This window comes from Artibeus jamaicensis, unplaced genomic scaffold (assembly GCF_021234435.1).
Source record: "Artibeus jamaicensis isolate MK-2021 breed Jamaican fruit bat unplaced genomic scaffold, CSHL_Jam_final scaffold_369, whole genome shotgun sequence".
Taxonomy (NCBI): Eukaryota; Metazoa; Chordata; class Mammalia; order Chiroptera; family Phyllostomidae; genus Artibeus; species Artibeus jamaicensis.
Window position 1 is genome coordinate 30,000,001 of NW_026522042.1, and position 23,168 is coordinate 30,023,168.

Genomic DNA, 23,168 nt, shown 5'->3' on the forward strand with positions numbered 1-23,168 from the left:
AGTAATTTAAAGACACCATTGTCATTTCTTATTTCTCATGGTCTCTGTGGTCCAGGAGTTTAGACAGCAGACAACAAGGTGGCTTCTCGCTGGTCTGTGATATATAGAAGTGTTAGTCGGAAACCTCAAGGCTGAGGGCTAGAATGATGAACAAGATTATTCACTCACTCACATTTTGGTAAGTTGATGCTTGCTGTTGACTGGACAACCAGATGGGGCTTCTGGCCAGACACCAAACATGGCCTCTTCAGGGAGACTTTTTCCTTCACAACATGATGATTGGGTTCTAAGAGCAAAAGTTGGGAGAAAGAAGGGAAGAGGGAGGATAGGTGGAAGTTGTATTATCTTTTATGACCTAAATTTAAAAGGTGCACGTTGCTACTTTAACCATATTCTATTGGTTAAGACTGTTACAAAGGGCCACCTGGGTTCAAGGCAGGGGAATATTCAGAGGTCCATTCTTAATGGAGGCATTTTAACACCATATTTTAAAAAGAGCATATAAGGTGGGATATACATTGGTGCAGTCACTTTAGGAAGTTTAGGAAGTCACTGGGGAAGTTTTCCATCATTATTTCTTCAAATAGTTTTTCAATTCCTTGATTACCCTCTTCTCCTTCTGGTAGCCCTATGAGGTGAATGTTGGTGTACTTGACGTTATCCCAGAGGCCCCTTAGGCTATTCTCATTTTTTTTCTCTCTCTCCCTCTTTTTCCTCAATCCTACCCATTCCCATGCTCCTCCAACAGCTTTCAGCCTGCTTTCTGTTTATAAATCTGTCTCTATTTTCCTCGTTAGTTTATTTTGTTCATTAGATTCCATATATGAGTGAAATTATATGGCATTTGTCTTTCTCTGACTAGCTTATTTCACTTAGCAGAATGCTATCCAGGTCCATCCATGCTGTCACAAAGTGTAAGATTTCCTTACTTTTTATGGCTGAGTAATACTTTATTGTATAAATGTACCACAGCTTTTTTATTCACTCATCTACTGATGGGCACTTGGGCAGCTTCCAAATCTTGGCTATTGTAAATAAAACTATAATGAACATAGGGATGCGTATATTCTATTGAGTGAATGTTTTGGGGTTCTTTGGATAAATTGCCAGTGGAATCATTGTGTCATAACGCAGTTTAATTGTTAATTATTTTAGGTAACTTCATAGTGCTTTTCATAGTAGCGCTACCAATCTGCATTCCCACCAGTATTGCATGAGGTTTTCCTTTTGTCTACGTCTTGCCAACACTGGTTGTTTGTTGATTTATTGATGATAGCCTTTCTGACAGGTATGAGGTGATAGCTCACTGTGGTTGTAATTTGCATTTCTCTACTTATTAGTGATGTTCATATGTGTATTGGCCATCTGTATGTCCTCTTTGAAGATATCCTCATTTTATTTTTTATCTTTTTGCTGTTCTAATTGAATGTTTTCTTTTACTTTTTCTTCTAAACTGCTGATTCAACCCTCTGCTTCATTTAATTCTTGATTCTCTGTATTGTATTCTTCATCTCAGTTATTGTATTCTTCATTTCTGACTGGTTCTTTCTTATGTTTTCCATCTTTATTTTTATCTTTCCTATTTCTTTGTTACAGTTCTTATTGAGATAATTGAGCATCCTTATAATAAGTGTTTTGACTTGCATCTAGTAGATTGCTTGTCTCCATTTTATTTAATATTTTTGAAGTTTTGTGTTCTTGTGTTTAGGACATGTTTTTTTTTGTCTCCTCTTTTTGGCTGCCTCCCTGTGTTCATTTCTATGTATTAAGTAGAGCTGCTGAATCTCGTAGTCTTGATAGTACAGCCTTATATAATAGGTATTCTGTGGGACCCAATGGCACAGTGCCCCTGGTCACCTGAGCTGAGTACTCCTGGTATGTTCCTTGTGTGGGTTGTACATGCCCTCCTGTTATAGTCAAGCCTTGATTGCTGTTGACACATCAGTGGGAGGAATTAACCCTCAGGCTAATTGGTTTTGAGGATTGGCTGTGACTACAGTGAAGGAGCTCTGTGAAGGGGCTGATTCTGTGAAACAGGTTTTGCTTTAGCAGGGCTCTGGTGCCTGTAGAATCTACTCTTTTGAGTGTGTCACTTTGTGGAGGTGATTGGGTGGTGCTAAGTGTGTTCTAAACCTGGCCACCAAATGTGGTGGTTCTGGAATCTCTTGGGAGGTACAGGTCAAGGTCAGCCACTGCCTATGCCCTGTGGCATAGGGCTACCTGGTATGAGCTAAAAAGTGACCTGGAGATGGTTGCAACTAATACTGAATTTGGAGGTACCTAGAAGAGGCTAAGCTGGGAACTAAAGCTGACTGCCACTAGTGCCTTTCCTGAGGCTGCTCAGCAAGGAGTACAAGGGTACACAGAGGCCAGATAGTGCTTGTTCAGAGTTTGTCAATCTTTGAGAGATTTTAGGAACATCTACAACATTCGCTAAAGCAAACCATTTTGTATGGAAAATCCACTGGAAGCAGCTTGGAGGGGCCCACAAGTTGGGTATTGTGGGGTCTCAGAGAATTACCAGGGCAAGGTGATGAAGACTCAGATATGGCATCCTGCTGTGCCTGTAGGGGCAAGGTGCAGCAAAAGGAGAATGACTTCTGCCAGCACCTCTGTCTGGAGAACACTGCCCCTTTAGCCACCGACTCAAAGCCAAAAAAGTCAGTTCCTCTTCATATGTCCCTAGTGCCTTTTGAGCTGATGCCTCAGTTCTGGAGATCGGAGTGACTAAGTCTGAATAAAAACATGTCCTGGGTCCTTTAAGCGTAACACTTGGGACTCCAGAAGCCCTCTGTCACACTCAGCCACAATTCTCACTGGTTTTCACAGCTGCTTTCCAGCACTGAAACCCTGTGCTGTAGAATCTGTCATAGGGCTGGGACTCCTTGCTGCTCACTGGGGACCTTCAAAGCTGATACATCCCCCTCAATTATTACCTGCTACACACGGATGTGGGACTAGCCTGTTCCATGTGTCTGTCCCTCCTGCCAATTTTGACATGGCTTCTGTGTACCCTTGGTTATAAGAGTTTTACTCAGCTAGACTTTGGGAAGTTCTCAATGGTGGTTGTCCTGTAGTTCAGTTGTAATTTTAGTGTCATTATGGAGAAAGGTGAGTACAGTGTCTGTCTACTCCACCATCTTCACCAGAAGCAAAATTCATTTTCATTTTCACTTCAGTATCTTATATATATATATTCCAAACTTAACATGTCTGCACTTAACTCTTGATCTCTCCCCCAAATCTACTTGTCCTCCAGGGTTTCTCCTCTCCCTAACAGTCCTACTATCTGGCTCAGGCCATAAGCATGCAGAAGAAGCCATGTCTTTCCATACCTCCCTCAGTCAATCAGCCACCCAGCCTTTGCATTCCCACCTCACCACACAGTCCAAGCCAGAAGCAGCTCTCACCTTAGGAGCTACAGTAGCATCCTCACTGGTGGGCATGCATTTATACATCAACCACATCAATATCATAGCCTCGAAAATCTCCTACGATTTGGCAAATGCTAAGTTTCTTCTTGCCCAAGAGCCCATGCACAGGCTATTCCCAATACTTAGAAAGCTATTCCAGAATTTGACCTCCTGTCTTATAGTCCTTAGCACACAGATGAGTCTCTTTTATCCCCACTCCCACTCCCATCCTTAGGTCTTTCATATAACACTGGAAATTTGACAGTTATTTTGCAATTATCCCTTTAATATCTTTCCATACCCAGTAATTTTTTAACTGTAGACTTATGACCTATTAGGGAGGTACACAAAAAAATCAGTTTAGTGAATGGTGACAGACACTTTTAATAAAATTCGAATACATAAAAAGAGAATAGAAAGTTTAAGAGTGCATTGCACTTTGTAAAATGAAGTATCGTTTTATAAAACTTTAACCTTAGCTTTATATACATAAGTGTGTCTGTGTATCTGTGCATGTGTGCATGTGTGTGTTGAGTCATGATGTAGAATGCATTTTCAATTCTGTACTGTAAATCAAATAAATTTGAAGGCCACTCTACTAAGTTGTAGATTCCATCTTTTATTGAATGTGTAACTTTAGGAATGATGTTTTGCTGTCTTTGCCACAATATCTTTCTCATAGTCTGATTGTGAGGTTCAAATGTGTTAGTATTTTTAAGTGCTCAAATGCCTGGAGCCGCTGGGAGTACCGTATGTGTGTTATACAGTATTACATTTATCTGTAATCATGTATTTTTATTCACTACTCTATCCTCAGTGACTAATACAGTGTCTGGCACAACCTAGCTTTCGACTATTATTGGTTGAGTAAACAACAAGGACCCTGTGACATAAACCATCTTAGATAGGTGTGGGAATGAAGCTTGTGGGGATTCCACACATCTTGTTAGCAAGTGCCAGAAAGGTTCTCAGAATTCATTCAAAGGTTTGTCGAATGAATGGATGGATGTTTTGCTGCCAGAAAATCTCTCACACTTAACTGCTTCACCACACTGTATCTTACTGAAGGACACTCTGGGCCAGTATCTATTCATGTGTTTGGCAATCTCTAAACATTACATAAGTATGAGGAACCTAAGGCAATGAATGGGAACATCTTCACTTACACATGAAATCTAGCAACACCCAAACACTTCCTTGTCCTTTTTTACAGCAATGCTTCTTTTGAAGCCAAACCATTGGCAGCTATATGAGTTGTCCAATGTGTCTGAACAAGGCATAGATGAATTCTTTCTTTTATTCCAAAATCTCCCACAACTAACCAAAGAGGGACCCAAGTGAAGATAGCGTGAAGTACTAGCACTGTTGAGAATCAGATACTCTAATTTAGAAGAATATATTAAATTTCTACTCTTCCAAAGACAGGAGTACTGTTCTGATTCCATTACCACTGAAATAGATTAATGGTTTATTTCCTGTTTTGACTGTGCCTGACCCAGGAATAATCACTCATGTAACATCCAGCTTTGTTCCCAGGCCACCTCAAAGGGTAATGGACTGTAGGGAAGTGTTATTTGCTTTGCTTCATTTCTATGTACAGAAATGGCAAGTGGAAGTTGCATGAAGGCAGGTTTAAGTTTAGTTAAAGGTGCGTTAGCCCATGAAAGCTGTAACCTTTGGCATAGACTGCCTCATAGAGTGTTGGATGTCCATCACCCAAGGTGTTTCCCTAAGTGCCAGAGGACAATTTCCATCAGTAAGACCTGTGCCAGTGGTTTACACTGAGACTGTGATTCTGAAGTCTTTCTCTCTTCACAGTTCTCAGTAATGTCATTGTCCTTATCCTCATATAGGCCATCACCTTGCAGGTGTAGTTTGCATGGAGAGCCTTCATGAGGTGGTCTCTATTTCTTCCCAGTACTGTCTTTAATTTGATGCATCCGATGTATCACTGCATTTTATGTCTTGGGCCCAAAGTTCTAAGTTTTCTTTACTCATGATTATTTGAGAATGTGCCCATCCATCTTAGTCCCAGGGAACAATATTAGCCTTTCAAGGCACGTGGAAACATGAGGCATAATATACTCACATACCAGAGTGTCCAATACCATTTTTCTATGGGAATAATTATTATCTTAGATTTTTCTTTTTAGAATAAAGTTGAATTGCACCAAATGTTAAGAGCATTTTTAAAGCTTTTCTGATATATGAAGAATATAACTTTGAACATGTGAGTCTGGAAAAAGAATATAATTTTGTGCAGGATGGTAATTTCAAATGAAAAGGTAGAGTTGTTATTTTATGTAGGAGTGACATTTACTTCGCAGAAACCCATGTGTCATTAGCTGCTTTACTTTTTTTCAACTTCCCTATGCACTGAAAAAACAAGAAAGTCTTTTGGGGGAAAATTATACATTTATTTCATTGAGTACAGATACATTCCTTAGGCAAATTTTGTAAAAGTTATGCAGTAAACGTTTGTTGAATGAATGAATTCACAATGAGAATATTGTCTGTTTTTTAATTTTTGGAGAATGGGAAAGATGGATGGATGATTGACATAAATCTATAAATGTTTCTTAAAATATTTAAACTATTTTAGAATCCATGAGTTCATTTAAATATTATTTGGTCTTTTCATAAAAAGAATTCTCAAAGAAGATAATGAAAGAAGGAAAAATAAAATCTCTTCTAAGAGCAAACATTTTAAAGAGAATAAGTATTCAGTCCTGTTTTTATCTATTCAGTTACACTAATTGTTATTTTGAACTAAATTAAAAATTACTCAGTAATGTATCCTTTCTATTAAAAAAGGCACATATTCTAGAAGACAGCTTTTGTGGACATACCTATGAGTGAATAAATGAATAGAGAAAATGATGGCTGTGGGCACCTAAAGAGAAGGAGTCATTGTTATCATTCAACTGGATGTGGTACCCTCTTCAAAACTGGTGTAGAAAGTGGCTTCTGGGCAAGTGAAGTTTTAGAAGGTGCCAAAGAATTGTCCAAATACAGTTAAAACCACATGAGCATTAGTTCATGTGGCTTATATCTATCAACTTTTACCACATAAGAAATGAAAACAGATTTTAAAGTATGTATTTGTAATTAACAATAAGTTCATCACATATGTATATAAATAACATTTTATGAAAAGTATATTTTCCCAAACCAAAATAAAATCGTGAGATGATTTTTGCAAATTTATGCAATGTCTGGTTTAATGAAAGACAGCTGGATTTTTATCTGCTCCTACATTCAATCTGTTATGACATGTCATTTTGGTTGAAATATGTAAAACTAATCTGGCCTAATGTAGATATACCACTGACAAAGAGAGGGACATTTGAATAGCTTTTCTCTAATAGTTGTGATACTCTTTGTTATTGCACCAACACTCAAAAAGTAGTAGTACTTTGAAGGTTAATTGTAATGTGTTATGAAACCATAACAATGAAATTCTGGTGCCTGCACACTCATGAGAGAATGAAAATGAGAAGGCAAATGATGATTTGGATTTTTCCAGCTTTACTGAAATATAATTGACATATAACATCATGTAAGCTTAAGGTATAAAATGTGATGGCGTGATAAATGCATATATTATGAAATGATTACCTCAACAAAGTTTGTTAACACATCCACCCACCACCTGACATAGTTACAATGGTTTTGTTTTGTTTTTTGTAGTGTGAAATTTTAAGATCTGTCTTAAGATCTGTTTCAAATGTACCATATGGTATGGTTAGCTATAGTCACCATGCTGCACATGACATCTCCAGAGCTTAATCATCTTGTCACTGCAAGTGTGTATGTTTTGACCACGTTCACTCATTTCCTCACTCCGGACCACCTGCCCCTGACAACCATCAGTCTACTCTCTGTTTCTATGAATTTTGTTTTTCTAGATCCTAGATATAAGTGAGATCATACAGTATCTGTCTTTCTTAGGGAACCACCAGCTTAGGGAGCCTTCTCAGTGTCTCGCTGCACCAGCCTGGGGCAGGGGTGAGAGTGAACCCACTCCCCTTACCCTTCTCATATGGTCCTCCTCCATCTCTGGTGCACAGTGTGCTTCAGCCTCACCCTCTTCCCCAGATTCTGGGAAATTTTCAATAGTGTCTTGAGTATGGACAAATGTTATTTGGTCTTCTTGTGAGGTAGCTGAATTTTAAAACGACCTGTGTTGCCATCTTGATGACATTACACCCTGATTTGGGATTTTGTATTAGAAAAGTTTTGACCTTACAAACCTCCTGGAAGGCTTTCGGAGGCACAAGTTCCACAACCCACACTTTGAGAATTATTGTTTTACTATTTTGGAGTAGCAGCTTGGAAGGTATATATAGGAAAGATAAATTTTTAACATAGATAGCTCAACAGTCCCAGCAGGGCTTTTTTGGGGGGGGGAAATAATAATAAACACCAAAATCAATATAGCAAAGTGACAAAATTAGAATAACCAAGGAAACCTTTAAAAAGAAGAATAAATTTAGAGACATACACTCTTCATTTTGAAGTGAATGTCTCTTCAAAATGAAGAGTGTATGGCTCTAAATTTATTCTGAGTATAAATCTATCCTATAATCAAGACAGTATGATTCAGGCATAAGGATAGACAGATCTATGAAACTGAATAGAGTCCACAAATAGATCTGCATATATCCCCCACTACTTATTTTGGCGAATGTGCCAATGAAATTCAGTGCAGAAAGGAAATCTTTCTCACAAGTGATGCTGGAACAACTACACATTTGTACACAAAAAATTGGACCTTGAGCTATACCTATCATGAAAATTGACACACACAGGCAGATTCCAAGAAAAATTTAAAAGCTAAAATTACAAAGCATATGCTCTTTATAAAGATTTTATTTATTTATTTATTTATTTATTTATTTATTTATTTATTTTTAGAGGGGAAGGGAAAGAGAAAAATGGGAGAGAAATATCAATGTGTGGTTGCCTCTCAAGTGTACGCAACTGGGGGCCTGGCCTGAAAGCCAGGCATGTGCCCTGACTGGGAATTGACCTGGTGACCCTTTGGTTCACAAACCTGTGCTCAATCCACTGAGCCACACCATCCAGGGCAAAAGCATCTGTTTCTTTTTAAAGAGAAATATCTTTTTGACCTGCATTATCAAATATTCCTTAGAGATATTACAAAGGCACTACCCCTAACAGAAAAAAAAGCATGCTGTATTTCATCAAAGTGAAAATTTCTGCTTCAAAAAACTTAAAAAATAAAAAAGGCAGATCACTGTCTAGGAGAAATATTCTTGGTCTATATATATGACAGAGACTTGAATCCAATGTATATGAAGAACTTCTACATATCAAAAACAAAAGACAAGTAATCAAATTAAAAATTGTCAAAAGGATAGATACTTCACAGATGAGGACATGAGAATGGCTAATAAAGGACACAGGAAGATGTTTAATACTGCTAGTTATCAGGGAAATGCAAATGAAACCCAGAATGAGATATCATTATGCAGCCCCTAGAGTCATTTACATTTAAATGACTTCCAACAACAAATGTTGGGGAGGATGATGCAGTGACTAGACTACCTCGCCCTTGCTGGTAGGATTGTAAAACAGTACGACCAGTGTACAAAACTATGAGGTAGTTTCTTATAAAAATTAAATGTACACCTACCTTATTATCCAACAATTCCACTCAAAACATTTTTCTAGCAGAAATAAAAGCATGTATCTACTACATAAATATTTATGTAATAGTGTTTCCTGCAGCTTTATTCTTAATACCATGCGTTTAAGAATCCAAATGTCTATCAACAGGAGAATTGATAAACAAATCATGGCATGTTCATACAATGGAATATTACTCAGAAGTAAAAAGAAATGGACTATTGATACACACAGGTGGATGAATATCAACAATATTATATTGGGGAAAGGAAACCAGCCATGAATATGTACTCTATGTTCCCTTTTTTATGAAGATCAAGAGCTAATTAGTTGGACTATAGCTCAGCATGGTAGTCTTGGTGTGGGGAGGGAAATACACTATTAAAAGCCATAAAGGAACTTTTAGGTGAATGTAATGCTCTACAGCTTGATTGGATGTTGGTTCTATGGGTGCATACAATTTTAAAAACCCATCACAAAGTACACTTAAGATCTTCTCATTTTACTATATGTAATTATACCTCAATAAAAATATAAAAATGCATACCCTAATTATCACCGCAACTGTTAGGCATATTTTCTTGGTTTATTAAATGAGACTTTCAATCAAATATGCATCTTGATTGCATTATAAATATGAAACATGTTGATTACCAATTCATATTCATTTGGAAACCTAGAGGCAGAAGCAAAACTACCATGTGTGACAGGAAGATGGACGTACCCATCCTTCACCATTTCAGTTTTCAATCTCTTGTCTATTAACATGGTAATTGCCTTTAATGACTTTGTTCTCCACAGTGTAATCAGACAGGAAACTTTAGATGGAAAATGAATACATTATTCTAACTTCTGCCAGGAAAAGAATCCAAGACTTTAATCAACTCCTGTGCATTTTATTCTTCGTGTTAGGAAGTTTTCTCCACATTCACACTTAACCGACAGGCCCTCTGTCAGGAAGGTGCACTCCTTGTTCAATGTCCCCATCAATAGGACCTTGTCCCCTATGCAGAGGACAGATGGCAGTCCTATTCAGAGAGGGCCAATTATGCTAGAGATGCAGTCACATTCATTTGCCTTTCTCTGTTGTTTTTACATCTTATCTTCTAAAATACCAACACCATTGATGGTGCTAATGTATACAATTCTTTTCAGTTTATGAATCATTATGCACAAAGGAAACATCTGGGAAGAAGATAGGAAAGGTGTCATTGCTCCTTCTATGGAGGAATTAATTGACATTCATGGCACTTAAGCTCATTCATCATTATCTTAATGAATTTGGATCATGCTTTACATCTGTTATAAATTAAAACTTGTCTTCTTCCCCAAAGCCTTTCTAAAGTGGGCTTCCCTTCCTTCTTGAAAAACCTAAGAGTCCACTCTCAGTTTCTGATGTAGCAAGAAGTCTCTGAATTTATCTTTTAATTATATTTGTGTGATGAAGCTATTATAGTTGTCCTGATTTTCCACTTTCTCCCTCTTCACCCAGCACCCCCCACTATCTCCAGCAATCTCCCCACAATTGTTCATGTCTATGGGTCATGTGTATAAGTTCTTTGGCTACCCCATTTTCTATACTGTCCTTCACATCTCCTGGCTATTCTGTAACTACCTATTTGTACTTCTTTTTTTAAAATATATTTTATTGATTATGCCATTATAGTTGTCCTATTCCCCCTTCATTCCCCTCCACCCTACACACCCCTCCCCCACCATTCCACCCCTTTCGTTTATGTCTATGTGTCACAAGTTCTTTAAATTCTATATTTCCCATACTATTCTTGCCCTCCCCTGTCTATTTTCTATCTACTGTCTATGCTACTTATTCTGTGTACCTTCTCCCCCCTTCTCTTCCTCTCACTCCTGTCGCCAACCCTCCATGTGATCTCCATTTCTATGGTTCCACTGCTAAACTAGCTGTCCTCTTAATTTGCTTTTGTTTTAGGTGTGGTTCTTAATAACTGTGAGTTTGCTGTCCTTTCACTGTTCATCTTTTTTATCTTCTTTTTCTTAGATAAGTCCCTTTAACATTTCATATAATAAGGGCTCAGTGATGATGAACTCCTTGAACTTGACCTTATCTGAGAAACGCTTTATCTGCCCTTCCATTCTAAATGAAAGCTTTGCTGGATAGAGCAATCTTGGATGTAGGTCTTTGGATTTCATGAGTTGGAATATTTCTTTCCAGCCCCTTCTTGCCTGTAAGGTGTCCTTTGAGAAATCAGCTGACAGTCTGATGGGAACTCCTTTGTAGGTGACTGTCCCCTTATGTCTTGCTGCTTCTGGGAGTCTCTCCTTCATTTTAATCTTGGCTAATGTAATGATGATGTGTCTTGGTGTGTTTCTTCTTGGGTCCAAGTTCTTTGGGACTCTCTGAGCTTCCTGGATTTCCTGGAAGTCTATTGCCTTTGCCAGATTGGGGAAGTTCTCCTTTATTATTTGTTCAAGTAAGTTTTCCACTCTCACAACCCAGCGACTGGGTCAACCCACCTTGGTGAACACCTAAGGCCCCACTCCTCATAGGTAATAGGCATGACCTGAGCAAAACATTATGGCTCAAGCAGAAAAAGAGCTCAGAGCCCCAGAGCCAATAAATCTAAGTGACCAAGAGATAGCTAACCTTTCAGATGCACAGTTCAAAACACTGGTGATCAGGATGCTCACAGAACTGGTTGATTTTAGTCACAAATTAGAGGAACAAATGAAGGCTAAACTAATTGAAATGAAGGAAAATGCACAAGAAACCGATAGTGATGAGAAGGAAACTGGGACTCAAATCAAGGGAGTTGACCAGAAGGAAGAAAAAAATGACCAAACAGAAAAGAATGAAGAAACAAAAATTCAAAAAAATGAGGAGAGGCTTAGGAACCTCTAGGACATCTTTAAATGTACTTCATAATCCCCTCACTTTTTTATCCACTACCCCACACCACCCTCCCATCTGACAACCATCAAAATGCTCTGTATCCATAATTCTATCTCAATTCTTCTTGTTTGTTTAGTTTATTTTTTTTAGATTCAATTGTTGATAGATATATATTTTTGCCATTTTATTGTCATAGTTTTGATCTTCTTTTTCTTAAATAAGTCCCTTTAACATTTCATATAATAATGGTTTGGTGATGATGAACTCCCTTAATTTTTTTGTCTGGGAAGCTCTTTATGTGCCCTTTGATTCTAAATGATAGCTCTGCTGGGTAAAACAGTATTGGATACAGATCCTTGCTTATTATGACTTTGAATGTGTCTTGCCAATCCTTTCTAGTCTGAAAAGTTTCTTTTGAAAAATCAGTTGGCAGTATCAAGGGAACTCCCTTAAGTAACTAATTTCTTTTTCTCTTGCTGCTTTTAAAAGTCTCTGCATTTAAATCTTCCATCTGACACTGTGATCCTGGCCAGGTAGCAGGTAGAGATCTGGGTGGAAGGCACTCAAGAGCCAAGGTGGGTAGCAACATGCACATTTTTGATGGGTCCTGTTTTATAGTGTAGTCCACGTGCTCTGCCATGGTGAGGTGGAAATAAAAGAAACTGAGCACATCTTTTCTCATTTCAAAACAGGCTACCTCTCTATTGATTTGCAATTCAGCACTTATTGAGTTAAGGAAACACTGTACAGAAGACATTTGATTTGATTCTGAACTGCATCATTCTAAATGTTGTTTGCAAAATCTCCTACACAGAGCAATATTAGTGTCAAAATATTCCAGACGAACTGAGTATACACCAAGACTATAGGGGGAAAAAGTAATAATTCAGGTGGCATCAGTTGTGATGCAAAGAACGGTCACAGTTTAGAGTGTAAGTTTAGATGTTGGAAAGGATTCAGCATCAGGACTTCGGGTCTTGATCTGAAAGTTAAACCTTGAACAGCCCAGATCAACAACTTGGACATGTAACAGCTCCAGACATCGGCTTCCTTGTCTGTAAAATGAGGATAATGATATCCTGTCCAGTCTATAACTCATGAAAACCTTCCAGCATATTGGAAAATAAACAGAAAATACTTTTCAAAGCTGTAAGAGTTCTGTGCCCCTCAAGTTGTGGTTGTCATGGCTATTTGCCACTATTTCTCAGTCTTTCTTTGAGGCTGGTGCTGGGTCTCGGTTTCTTTTAGGCTCATTACTAGGCTTACTTGCATGCTTTTAAATACCAGAGTCTTCTTATTACGTGTTCATTTAGAGAGCTATTGCTGACCTGTGCTCTTTTAGGCACTTTTATCACATGTCCCATTTGCAAGTATGAATGCCCATTCTGGCAAGAATGGTGTGTGTTTGTGTGCATAATCAGAAGAGGGAAACCATATTATTTACTTTCCATACAGGAATCTTAGTCACAAGTAAAACCAGAAGAGATGTCTTGGTCCACAAACTGAGAGTCTCAGGGTCTGCTGTGAGGGGCCCAGGCTCAGAAGGCATCATCAGAATCACCTCAGTCTCACTTTCCTCCTTAGCAGCTCTGCTGTCTTCAGCACAGTCTTCATTTTCAGAATTCGAGTTCCTCTTTACTGGTCATGGGATGGCTGCTCCCAGCTACAGAATCACAATCTGTCTTATTCAGTTCAAGCTGCTATAACAAAGTACCACAGACTGCATGCTTATAAATGATGGAGATATATTTCTCACAGTTGTGGAGGCTGGAAGCCTGAGATCAGGGTGCCAGTACAGTAGGGTAAAGATCCTCTTTCAGACTTCTTGAGTCCTCACATGGTAGAAAGGGCCAGGGCACTCATTGGAGCCTCGTTTATAAGGGCACTCATGCCAGTCATGAAAGCTCTACCCTGGTGATTTAATCACTCCCCAAAGGCCCCACCTCCAATGACCATCACATTGGAATTAGTTTCAGTGTTTGAATTTGGGAACACATAATAACTTAGTCCATTGCACTATTTTATCAGCTATACAACCACACAGAAAAAAAAAAAACCTCTTCCTGATGACACATGTAAAAGTGTGACAACTAAGTCTCCAGGGTACTACCAATAGAAGAAGAATTCTGAACATATAAAATCAACACAGGTCTGGATGCTCAAAGTTCACTACAGTCTTCTTCATGTGTAGACCACCAGGCTGATGTTGACATCCACTCTGGCCCTGAGAGTGTCCCAGCAGGAATGACAGGGAGGCTTGCCTACCTCATTCGAAGATGCTACATCATTCTCTTCTCCATCTAAAATGAAACTGTCTAAAATAAAAGGATGTGACAGGGACAGTTCAATATAAGGATTTCTCAAAAAGATTTTTTTAGGTACACAGTAAAAAGCATATTTCTTCAACAAAGACAGTCAAGCAGGAATTTGTTATTCAGACTTGCATGTTTTGATTTTGATTGGTGTATTACTTTTCAATGCCCGCTGTACCAAATACGACACAATGAAAATGTATTATCATTCCACAGTTCTGGAAGTCGGAAGTCTGACATGGGTCTCCCTGAGCTAAAACCAAGGAGTCAGCATGTTGCATTTCCTCTGGAGACTCTAGGAGAGAATCCACTCCCTCAGCTAGTCCATCTTCTAGAAGCTACCTGCATTTCTTGGTTCATGGACTCTTTCTCCATCTTCAAAGCCAGTAGTGTTATTATCTTAAAATCTCTCCCTCTCACTTTAACAATTCTACCTTCGTATTATGAAAACCTTATGACTGCATTACCCTAGTGTGTAATTTAAGATAATTTAAGATAAAGTTCACATTTCGACTTGCTTGACTTAGTCATATCAGCAAAGTCCATTTCCCCTGTAAAATAACATACTCACAGGTGCTGGGCATTAGAACATGGACACCTGTGAGAAACTATTTTCCTGCCTATTACAATTGGCTTCAGGTTCTGGGATTCCATGTACACAGCTACTTTTCCATTGATGTGTCCTAGCATCATCTACGTTTCTTTGTAAGAGCTATCTTTCAATATCGGTATCTTTCTTAGACCTCTGAAAATACATGGTTAACTCCCTTTCTCAGTTCCAACTCAGGTCAGGTTTCTAATATTGCCAGCATATTTTAGCAAATATAATTTAAACCACGGAGTTTATTAAATTTCTTTAAACTTACATTCTTTTAAGCATAAGGTGCAAAATAATTTAATAAGTTAGAGGCAAACCACAGAAACTACATGTTGTATAGTAATTTAATACATTTTTATCCCTTAAACCAAAATATTGATTCAAGTTCATGGGAAAAGTTTAATTGATTTGAAGTTGCTAGAAAGAAGTAAGAATGTAGGAGAAAAAGATGTATGAGAGTCACTATACCAATGAATGTGACACTTGTTAATAACTTCATTTTTAGTAGAATTCTTTTGTTGCCAAATAAACACATGATTAGAGAGTTGTGTGATTTATTGGACACTGACTTTACCCTTGACTTTAAACAAGTGGGCTGAAATTTTTTCATGTTCATTTTCTTTCTCAATAACTGATGTGCTACATTTGTCAAATGATGCATCTTCTTTATTTTCCCCCTTTTAGAAGCTCTTCCAAGAATTCCTTCCAGGAAATTCTATTGACTTGATGCTTAGCCTTTATTTCTTGCTTAATACAATGCCTTTTCAACATTTGCATCTAAAGTGAGAATGAGATGTTTTCATTATAAAATAAAACCAAATTACCTACCCCTCTGGAGGTAAAAGATCCGCATAACTCTTTTCTCTTTATTTTATGTGGAAGATCTTTAAGTTTCTTAGAAAATGCCAATGCTTGGGTCAGCTGCCAAGGCCAGAAGAGATTAGGAAGAAAAGAGATAGACAAAGTGCTCACCATATGCCCAGATGATAAACTGGGTCCTCCACATGCATTGATCTTTGCTAGGAAATTCAAAAGGCTTACTGCTCACATCCTGTATATGTGGCAATTGCCCTGAGATAGAAGAGCAGCGCAGGCCTTGCAGTCACTTAATTAAGCAATTCACTAATTATCTGAGCCTCTATGAAAGTGAGAAAATATCTTGCTGTAGTAAAATCTTACTTATAGCATGAGAGGGAAATTACAGAATTACAAGACTTCCTACAGCACTGTCCTCTTTGTCAATTTCTCAGTGATTTTTTAATTTACTGTATTATTATTAACTGTAGCATAGAACATCTGTCCCACCAATATAGAAACTATTAAAAGAGCAATGAATATATTTGACTTCGCCACTTTTAAAATTATAATCATTTCCAAAACTGGTTAGTTAATATGATCTACAAGCACAAAAGAGCAGTGTGTTAAAAATTGCCTCAGCTAAAAGCAGGTATAAGGCAAGAGCAAGGATTATGTAGGATTCTACAGGCAAATTGTGTGATTTGAGAAGGAGGTGTGAAAATTTGCTCTTTTTTTTAGAGAGAGAAAACACCCAACAGATGATTTGAAGCTTTAAAAACCCTTTTCAATTGCATGGGGACCAGAGTTTCTGCAAGAAGTTGGAAGTTATAGAGCAATTTTGTGGCCAAATGCAGATAGTACTGCAGGGCACCAAGACTGGCACAGGAGACATCAAATTCTCACTCTGAAGGTGAATACATTCTAAAATGCAGTGCAAGTAGTCACATGCATGTTCTGATGAAAAAGGTTTATGAAGCAATATTTAACCTGGAAAGGCTCAAATATTTCCTTACTGCGACATTGTAATGGATCAATGTTTGAAACAGGGGTTCTTAACCCTTTAAATATGAGGGTTACTCTTCCACCTTCTACCCACAGTGCTCCCCTTTAGCATTGGTGGCCAGTCCATGGTGGGTGGACCTTGGCTTCAGTGTGTCATTCAGGAGCTAGTAATTCCATGCATTTTCCTGCCCTTCCTGAGATACCCAAGCCTGACCTTTCAAAGAACTGGGCAAAGAATCTTAGTCCTGATTCAGGGTAGATGAGATGGCAATGTCATACTCTCAAAAATAACTTCATTCATCCACAGCATAAGGTAGTCATATCTACAGATGATATTTACCTGTGAGTATTGGGAAATCTGTTAAAATTTTGGAGAATGATTTGCACACTGACAACATTTTAGTGTACGGCTAAGAATCAAGACTAAATGTCTTAATACTTACATGGGAGTCTAAGATAATCCATTTTAAAAGTTAAACATATTTGTCATGTTAACTTATTTCTTATTTCCTATCAGGTTGAACAAATTCCTGTTTTATATTCATGATGCGATTTATACAGAAGTAAAGGGCAAAATCATGAAAAATGTTAAACATGAAATTAATAATACCAACATATGCAGCAAAATATTACAAAGATTGTTGCAATGTCTTTCCTAAAGTAATGCAAGGGCTTTACTCCATCATTTCTTATTTAAAAAAACAACAGATGACATAATGCCTTAATTTGGCAATGTCTTATCTGAACAGTGGAATTCTGAGTAGTTTTCAACAGGCCTGGCTTGTATTCTCTGGCAAGCCTCTCGGGTTCACTGTGGGGGTTAAACTCTCCATTAGACTATTTAGCAGTATCTTTTCACTTCCAGTAGTCCTTTTCTTTTTCCTTTTCCTTTTTCTTTTTTTCCCAGTAGTAATGTCAGCCATACAGGCCTTAACTCTATGATAAAATGAGGCAAAGATAATTACATAGTTGACTGCTTTTGCTAGAGAACAATTATACCTCCCAAGAGTTCCAGTGATCATGCTCATATTCTGTCAGAGCATAATTTAATTTAGAAGTGGGTCTTTGACAGTGACTCTTGGTTAATATTCAAGAGCTTTAGAGTTTGAAGCTACAGTAACCACCACTTACATCGGAAAATCTGAGTGAAAAGCACACACACATTGTATGTGATTTACTGCCTTTATTATGCTGCTCTCTTGATGAAAAGGTTTTCTATTTGCTTTTTTTTGGCTCAACACTAAAAATCTCCAGTACTGACATCTAGGTTATCATTAAACATATCTGACAAGTATCTAATCTCTCTTTTATGACTTCTCACCTTCCACCTTCAGTTCTAATCAAAATCGTTTCTTATTCTATCAGGTGTCCTTCAAATCCCTGAGCCCCAGCCTCAGCTCATCTCCTTCTTCCAAAACCCATTTGAATGGTTGTCAGCTGTTCTTCCTCTGCCTGTTCAAATCCTCCAGGTGCTTTTAAAGCCAAGCTAAACATTCTGACCAAATAAACAGACATTAAATTTACTCAGTTTCAGAATCGCCTTTCCCTTCAGCTGAACCCTTTCCATATCATCACACACTCTACACAGCCTGCTTGTTCCTTTGTATCACTGATTTGGCCTCGTCCTTGGTTCCTAGCTTCTTTTGTATATGTGTTTATTTCTCCAGGGGAGGAGCTCACCTAGTTCTTTTAAATTTCTCATAGCACTTTGTATAAATCTTTGGTACATTATAAGTTCATAGCATTCTCATTGAATAAATTTTCATCATAAAGTGAAAAAAGACTGCCCAGCGAATCACATCTTTATTAACCTTTTACAAATCCCATACATATCCATTTCCACTGAATTTTGTAGTCAACTGAAAGTGAGCAAAATAATGAAGATGATGTATACAAAGTATGGTTTCTAGGAAGTTACCTACCGTTAGATACTATAGCTAGATGCCTCTCTTACCTCACTTGTACTCAATGGGGAGAACCAGCATCCAGAGTAATGCAAATCTTCATCCAAATGTTGTTACTCAGCAGTATTAATGAAAGGAAATGAATGCACGGAACTGAGGTATTGAGCTATAATGGGGACAAAGAGGACTTCATTTTAAGCCTCTGGCATCTTAATCACTATTTTGATCTCAACATTTATATATTGATAGATAGTCCAAATCAAAGGGAATTTTACTGGATAAAAATTGTGTAAAAGTTAAGTTAATCTTTAACTTGTATTCATAGATGTTAGCACCAAAAAATACAAACCTGTGTGAGAATATCTTATAATAATTAATTTTTAAATAATATCATAGAACTGTGCTTCTTAACCAAAACACCAGAATTTTTATTTTCCGCTGATCATGGGCTGATACCTTTCTAAAGTACAAAGCCATGCTCAAGAATGCTATGGTAATGTTAAATTGCTATAAAACTTTTCAAATGCGTACTGTCACTTTCTCTACTTGTCACATGGATGGATAACGACACAGGCATCATAGGTGCCAACAATCTGCGGCCCATGCTTTGAACAGCAGAATCATGGACTTCACTATAGCAAAAGAATTGCACCAGAAAAGGAGATGCTATGTTTTCTTACACATGGGCAAAAAGAAACCTTTACAAATTTTCATTTGGTTAAATTCAAGCTTTAGTAGAGAAACACTTGGCAATGAAGATAGGATAGTTGGGAATATGTAGAAGACACAGTTCCTAAGCAGTAATCCATGCAAATGTTCTGGGCAGCAAATTCAGGTCATTCTGGACAGTGTTATCAGTCCAAAATGAAATGGACCAAGAACTCTGGAAGAGGCTGCCAACTTTTCATGTGACAAGTCGCTTTGCAAGACAGCAGGTAAATGGAGCAGACAAAGCTGATCTGTCAATAGGAAGTAAAAGTCAGGCAGGTAAGTGCATAGCTGTAAACACACACTGATAGCAACTAAAGGGTTTGGTCTCTGACTTTCTACAGCCTTTCATTTTCTTCTCCACTCTCAATATGCATCCTGTGGCAGTAACCAAGGGTGCAAGATGAGATGATAACTAGGGGGCAGAGATGAGCTGAAGTGAGGGCAGGTCTCCCAGGGTGGCTGCCTTGGGGTGTTGTCAGTGCTCAGAGGGTCTGATCCTCCACTTTGCAGGTGTGGAAAACAATTTTGTGAGTATACTTAGGTTTGAAGTAAACTGGTTCACAATAACCACATATGCATCATTCAGAAGGAACTGATATGTAGACCACAAGACCAGGTCATTAATTTAGGGAGAAGTACAATGCCAATAAACTGCTAATTTTTTGTAAACAGCTGGGTAATAAATGTATATTTAAAGGTCTACAGCAAAGCAAAAAACTAGTGTCCTATTGTAAAATTATAGGTGAAAATAGAAAAATTCCAAGCAAACAAACAATGCCTGCAAATTCACACTGGTTCAACCACATGCAAATAAGCACCCCCACCCCCAAAGTTGAGTGGTCACTGGCCATGAATTCAGGGCAATCAATACACAGAAGTTCTTCCAACGGCCCTCAGCAGTTCTCCCACATTTAAAGAGAGCAAAAGCATCTTTCATCTTAGCCCCTCACACACAGGAGCTTTTTCAGAAGCCCTTGATAATTCTTCATGATGAGTTACTGCTTTGGAGTCAGTAAAATAAACTTTAGATTAAGTGGTATGAACATATATGGGACATCTTTTGAGTGTGTGACATTTGCTTATACTAAAAGTAAAAACTCAGATAAGTTCCCTTGTCCCCTTGGAGCTCACAGATCAATCTGGGCAGATTACCATGTGTCTGAAAGAGAAATAGCTATGAGGTAGGAATCATGATCATCCAGTTATCAGCAAAGAAACTGAGGCTTTGACATAGCATTATTTTTTCTGATATATCTCCTCAGGCAAGGGAAATAAGAGAAAAAACAAAGAAATTGGACTAAAAAGTTTTGCACAGCAAAGAAAACCAACCATCAAAAAAATTAAAAGACAACTCACAGACTGGGAGAACAGATTAATCAATACACCTGATTAGGTGTTAATATCCAAAATTTATGAAGAACTTATAAAACTCAACACAAGAAAAAACAAGCAATCTAATTTAAAAATGGGCAAAGGACCTGAATAGACGCTTCTCCAAAGAGGACATGAAAATGGCCAATAGACATATGAAAAGATGCTCAATGTCACTAATCAGAGAAGTGCAAAATAAAACCACAATGAGATACCACCTCACACCTGTCAGAATGGCTACCATCAATAAATCAACAAGCAACAAATGCTGGCGAGGATGTGGAGAAAAGAGAACTCTAGTGCACTGCTGGTAGGAATGCAGACTGGTACAGCCACTGTGGAAAGCAGTATAGAGATACCTAAAAAAATTAAAAATGGAACTGATTAATAACCTAGTGATTCCACCTCTGGAAATTTATCTGGAGAAAACTGAAACACTAATTCAAAAGAATATATGCACCCCTATGTTCATTGCAGCATTATTTATAATAGCCAACATTTGGAAGCAGCCCAAGTGACCATCAGTAGATTATTGGATAAAAATGCTGTGGTACCCTGGCTGGTATGGCTCAGTGGATTGATTGCCAGTCTGCAGACCAAAAAGTTGCTGATTCAATTCCCAGTCAGTGCAAATGCCTGGCTTGTGGACCAAGTTCCCAGTAGGGGGCACATGAGAGGCATCCACACATTGATGTTTCTTACCCTCTCTTTCTCCCTCCCTCTCTCTAAAAATAAATAAATGAAATCTTTTAAAATGTATTTTTAAAAGTCTGCGGTACATTTACACAATGGAATACTAACCAGCCACAAAAAATTTCTTACCCTTTGTAACAGCATAGATGGACCTGGAGAACATTATGCTAAGTGAAATAAGCCAGTCAGAGAAAGACAAATACCATATGATTTCACTAATATGTGAAATCTAAGGGACAAATTGAACTAACAAGCAAAATGGAGACAGACTCAGATAGAGAGCAGGATGACAGCTCTGGTGAGGGAGGTTGGGGGGTGGAGGGATTGAGCAAAAAAGAAAATTAACTTATGGGCATGGACAATAATAGCGATTATGGAAGGGAAGAGTGGGTGGAGGTGGAAGAGGGTATAAGGGGGATAAATGATAGCAGAAAAAGTACAGTAAGAATAAACTGAAAAAAAAGAAACACGGATTTTGAGTATATGCAGAACTTTCGGAAGTCATGTGGTTTAGTGGGGGTGCTGAGTGCCATTCAGCCTCCTCTTTGGCAGACTCTCCCCAGCTCCTGGGGCAATACTGCCAAGCAGACAGCCCGGCATTGTTTGTGTTCTGTGGGGATTGCCCCAACTGACAAATTACCTACTTCCGAAGGCCGCCACACCCTATGACTGATTAATGTGGAAAATAAAGGCATAGCCCTCTTTCCCCAACTCAGGGCACCTTTAAAGGCTCTCCCATCCTTAGAACTTTCTATCAGCTCTGCCAAGCACCTTGATAGGACCGCATCTCAGCTCAGTTTCTCTCTCTGTCCTGCCTTCTCCCTTTCCCTTCCATAGGTGCCAATCCCCAAAACAGTCCCAAATTCTATTCTGTGTATGAATCTTCATTTCAGAGTCACATCCAAGAGAACACAACCTGCAACACACAGCCAACAAATATTTCTTGCATGAATAATGAAGTTAAGATCTCCACCAACACCCATGCCTTCTCTGCTTCGTTCTAGTTCCCTGTTCTAGTAGCATTCAATGCAGACGTTTATGCGATAGGACCTTCGTCTTTCACGTGAACTGGGAGAGAGAGGTGTTGGTGACAAAGAGCCTGTGCTGGAGAAGAAATCTGCAAATCTAAGTTCTTCTTGAAAATAGACAACACATCCTCCAGGTCCGTTCTCTGCTGATGAATATTTGTTACTTGAAGCTTGGCTCTCCAGCTGATATTAAAATTGTGCTGAATAGACAGCCCATGCTGTCAGAAGGGAAACGCTCATCTATTTCATTAACTACCTCATTTGCCTGCTGGTGGAGGAATGAGATGGGCTGCAACAGCTCTGGTACTGGTGGCAGTAAATGACCCCCAGACTTATCCATCAGGAGAGAGTGGCTTCTTGGAACTGACAGCACATTTTTTAAGAGCCAGAAAATGGCTCTGTAGCCATTTACATTTAAAGGAGCATCACTTCTAATACTGGGCTTATTCATTGGCATGACTTCTCTGAACAAAAGCATTGTCTTTAAAGATACAAAACCTAATCAACGAAACAAACAAGCAAGCAAAATATAACCAGAGACACTGAAATAAAGAACAAATCGGCAGTGACCAGAGGGGGCAGAGGAAGGGATAATGGTGCAGGGGGGAGGGAAGGGTCATCAAGGAACGTGTATAAAGGGCACATGGATAAAGCCAAAGGGGGGTAGAATCGAGGGGGAGGTGGGGGGAGTGGTGAGGGGGAAATGGAGACAACTTCACTTGAACAACGATAAAAAGTAAATAAATAGATAAAGATATAAAACCTTCACCTAGTACTTACCAAACAGGATCAAAATTAGTGATTCATCGTAACTTTT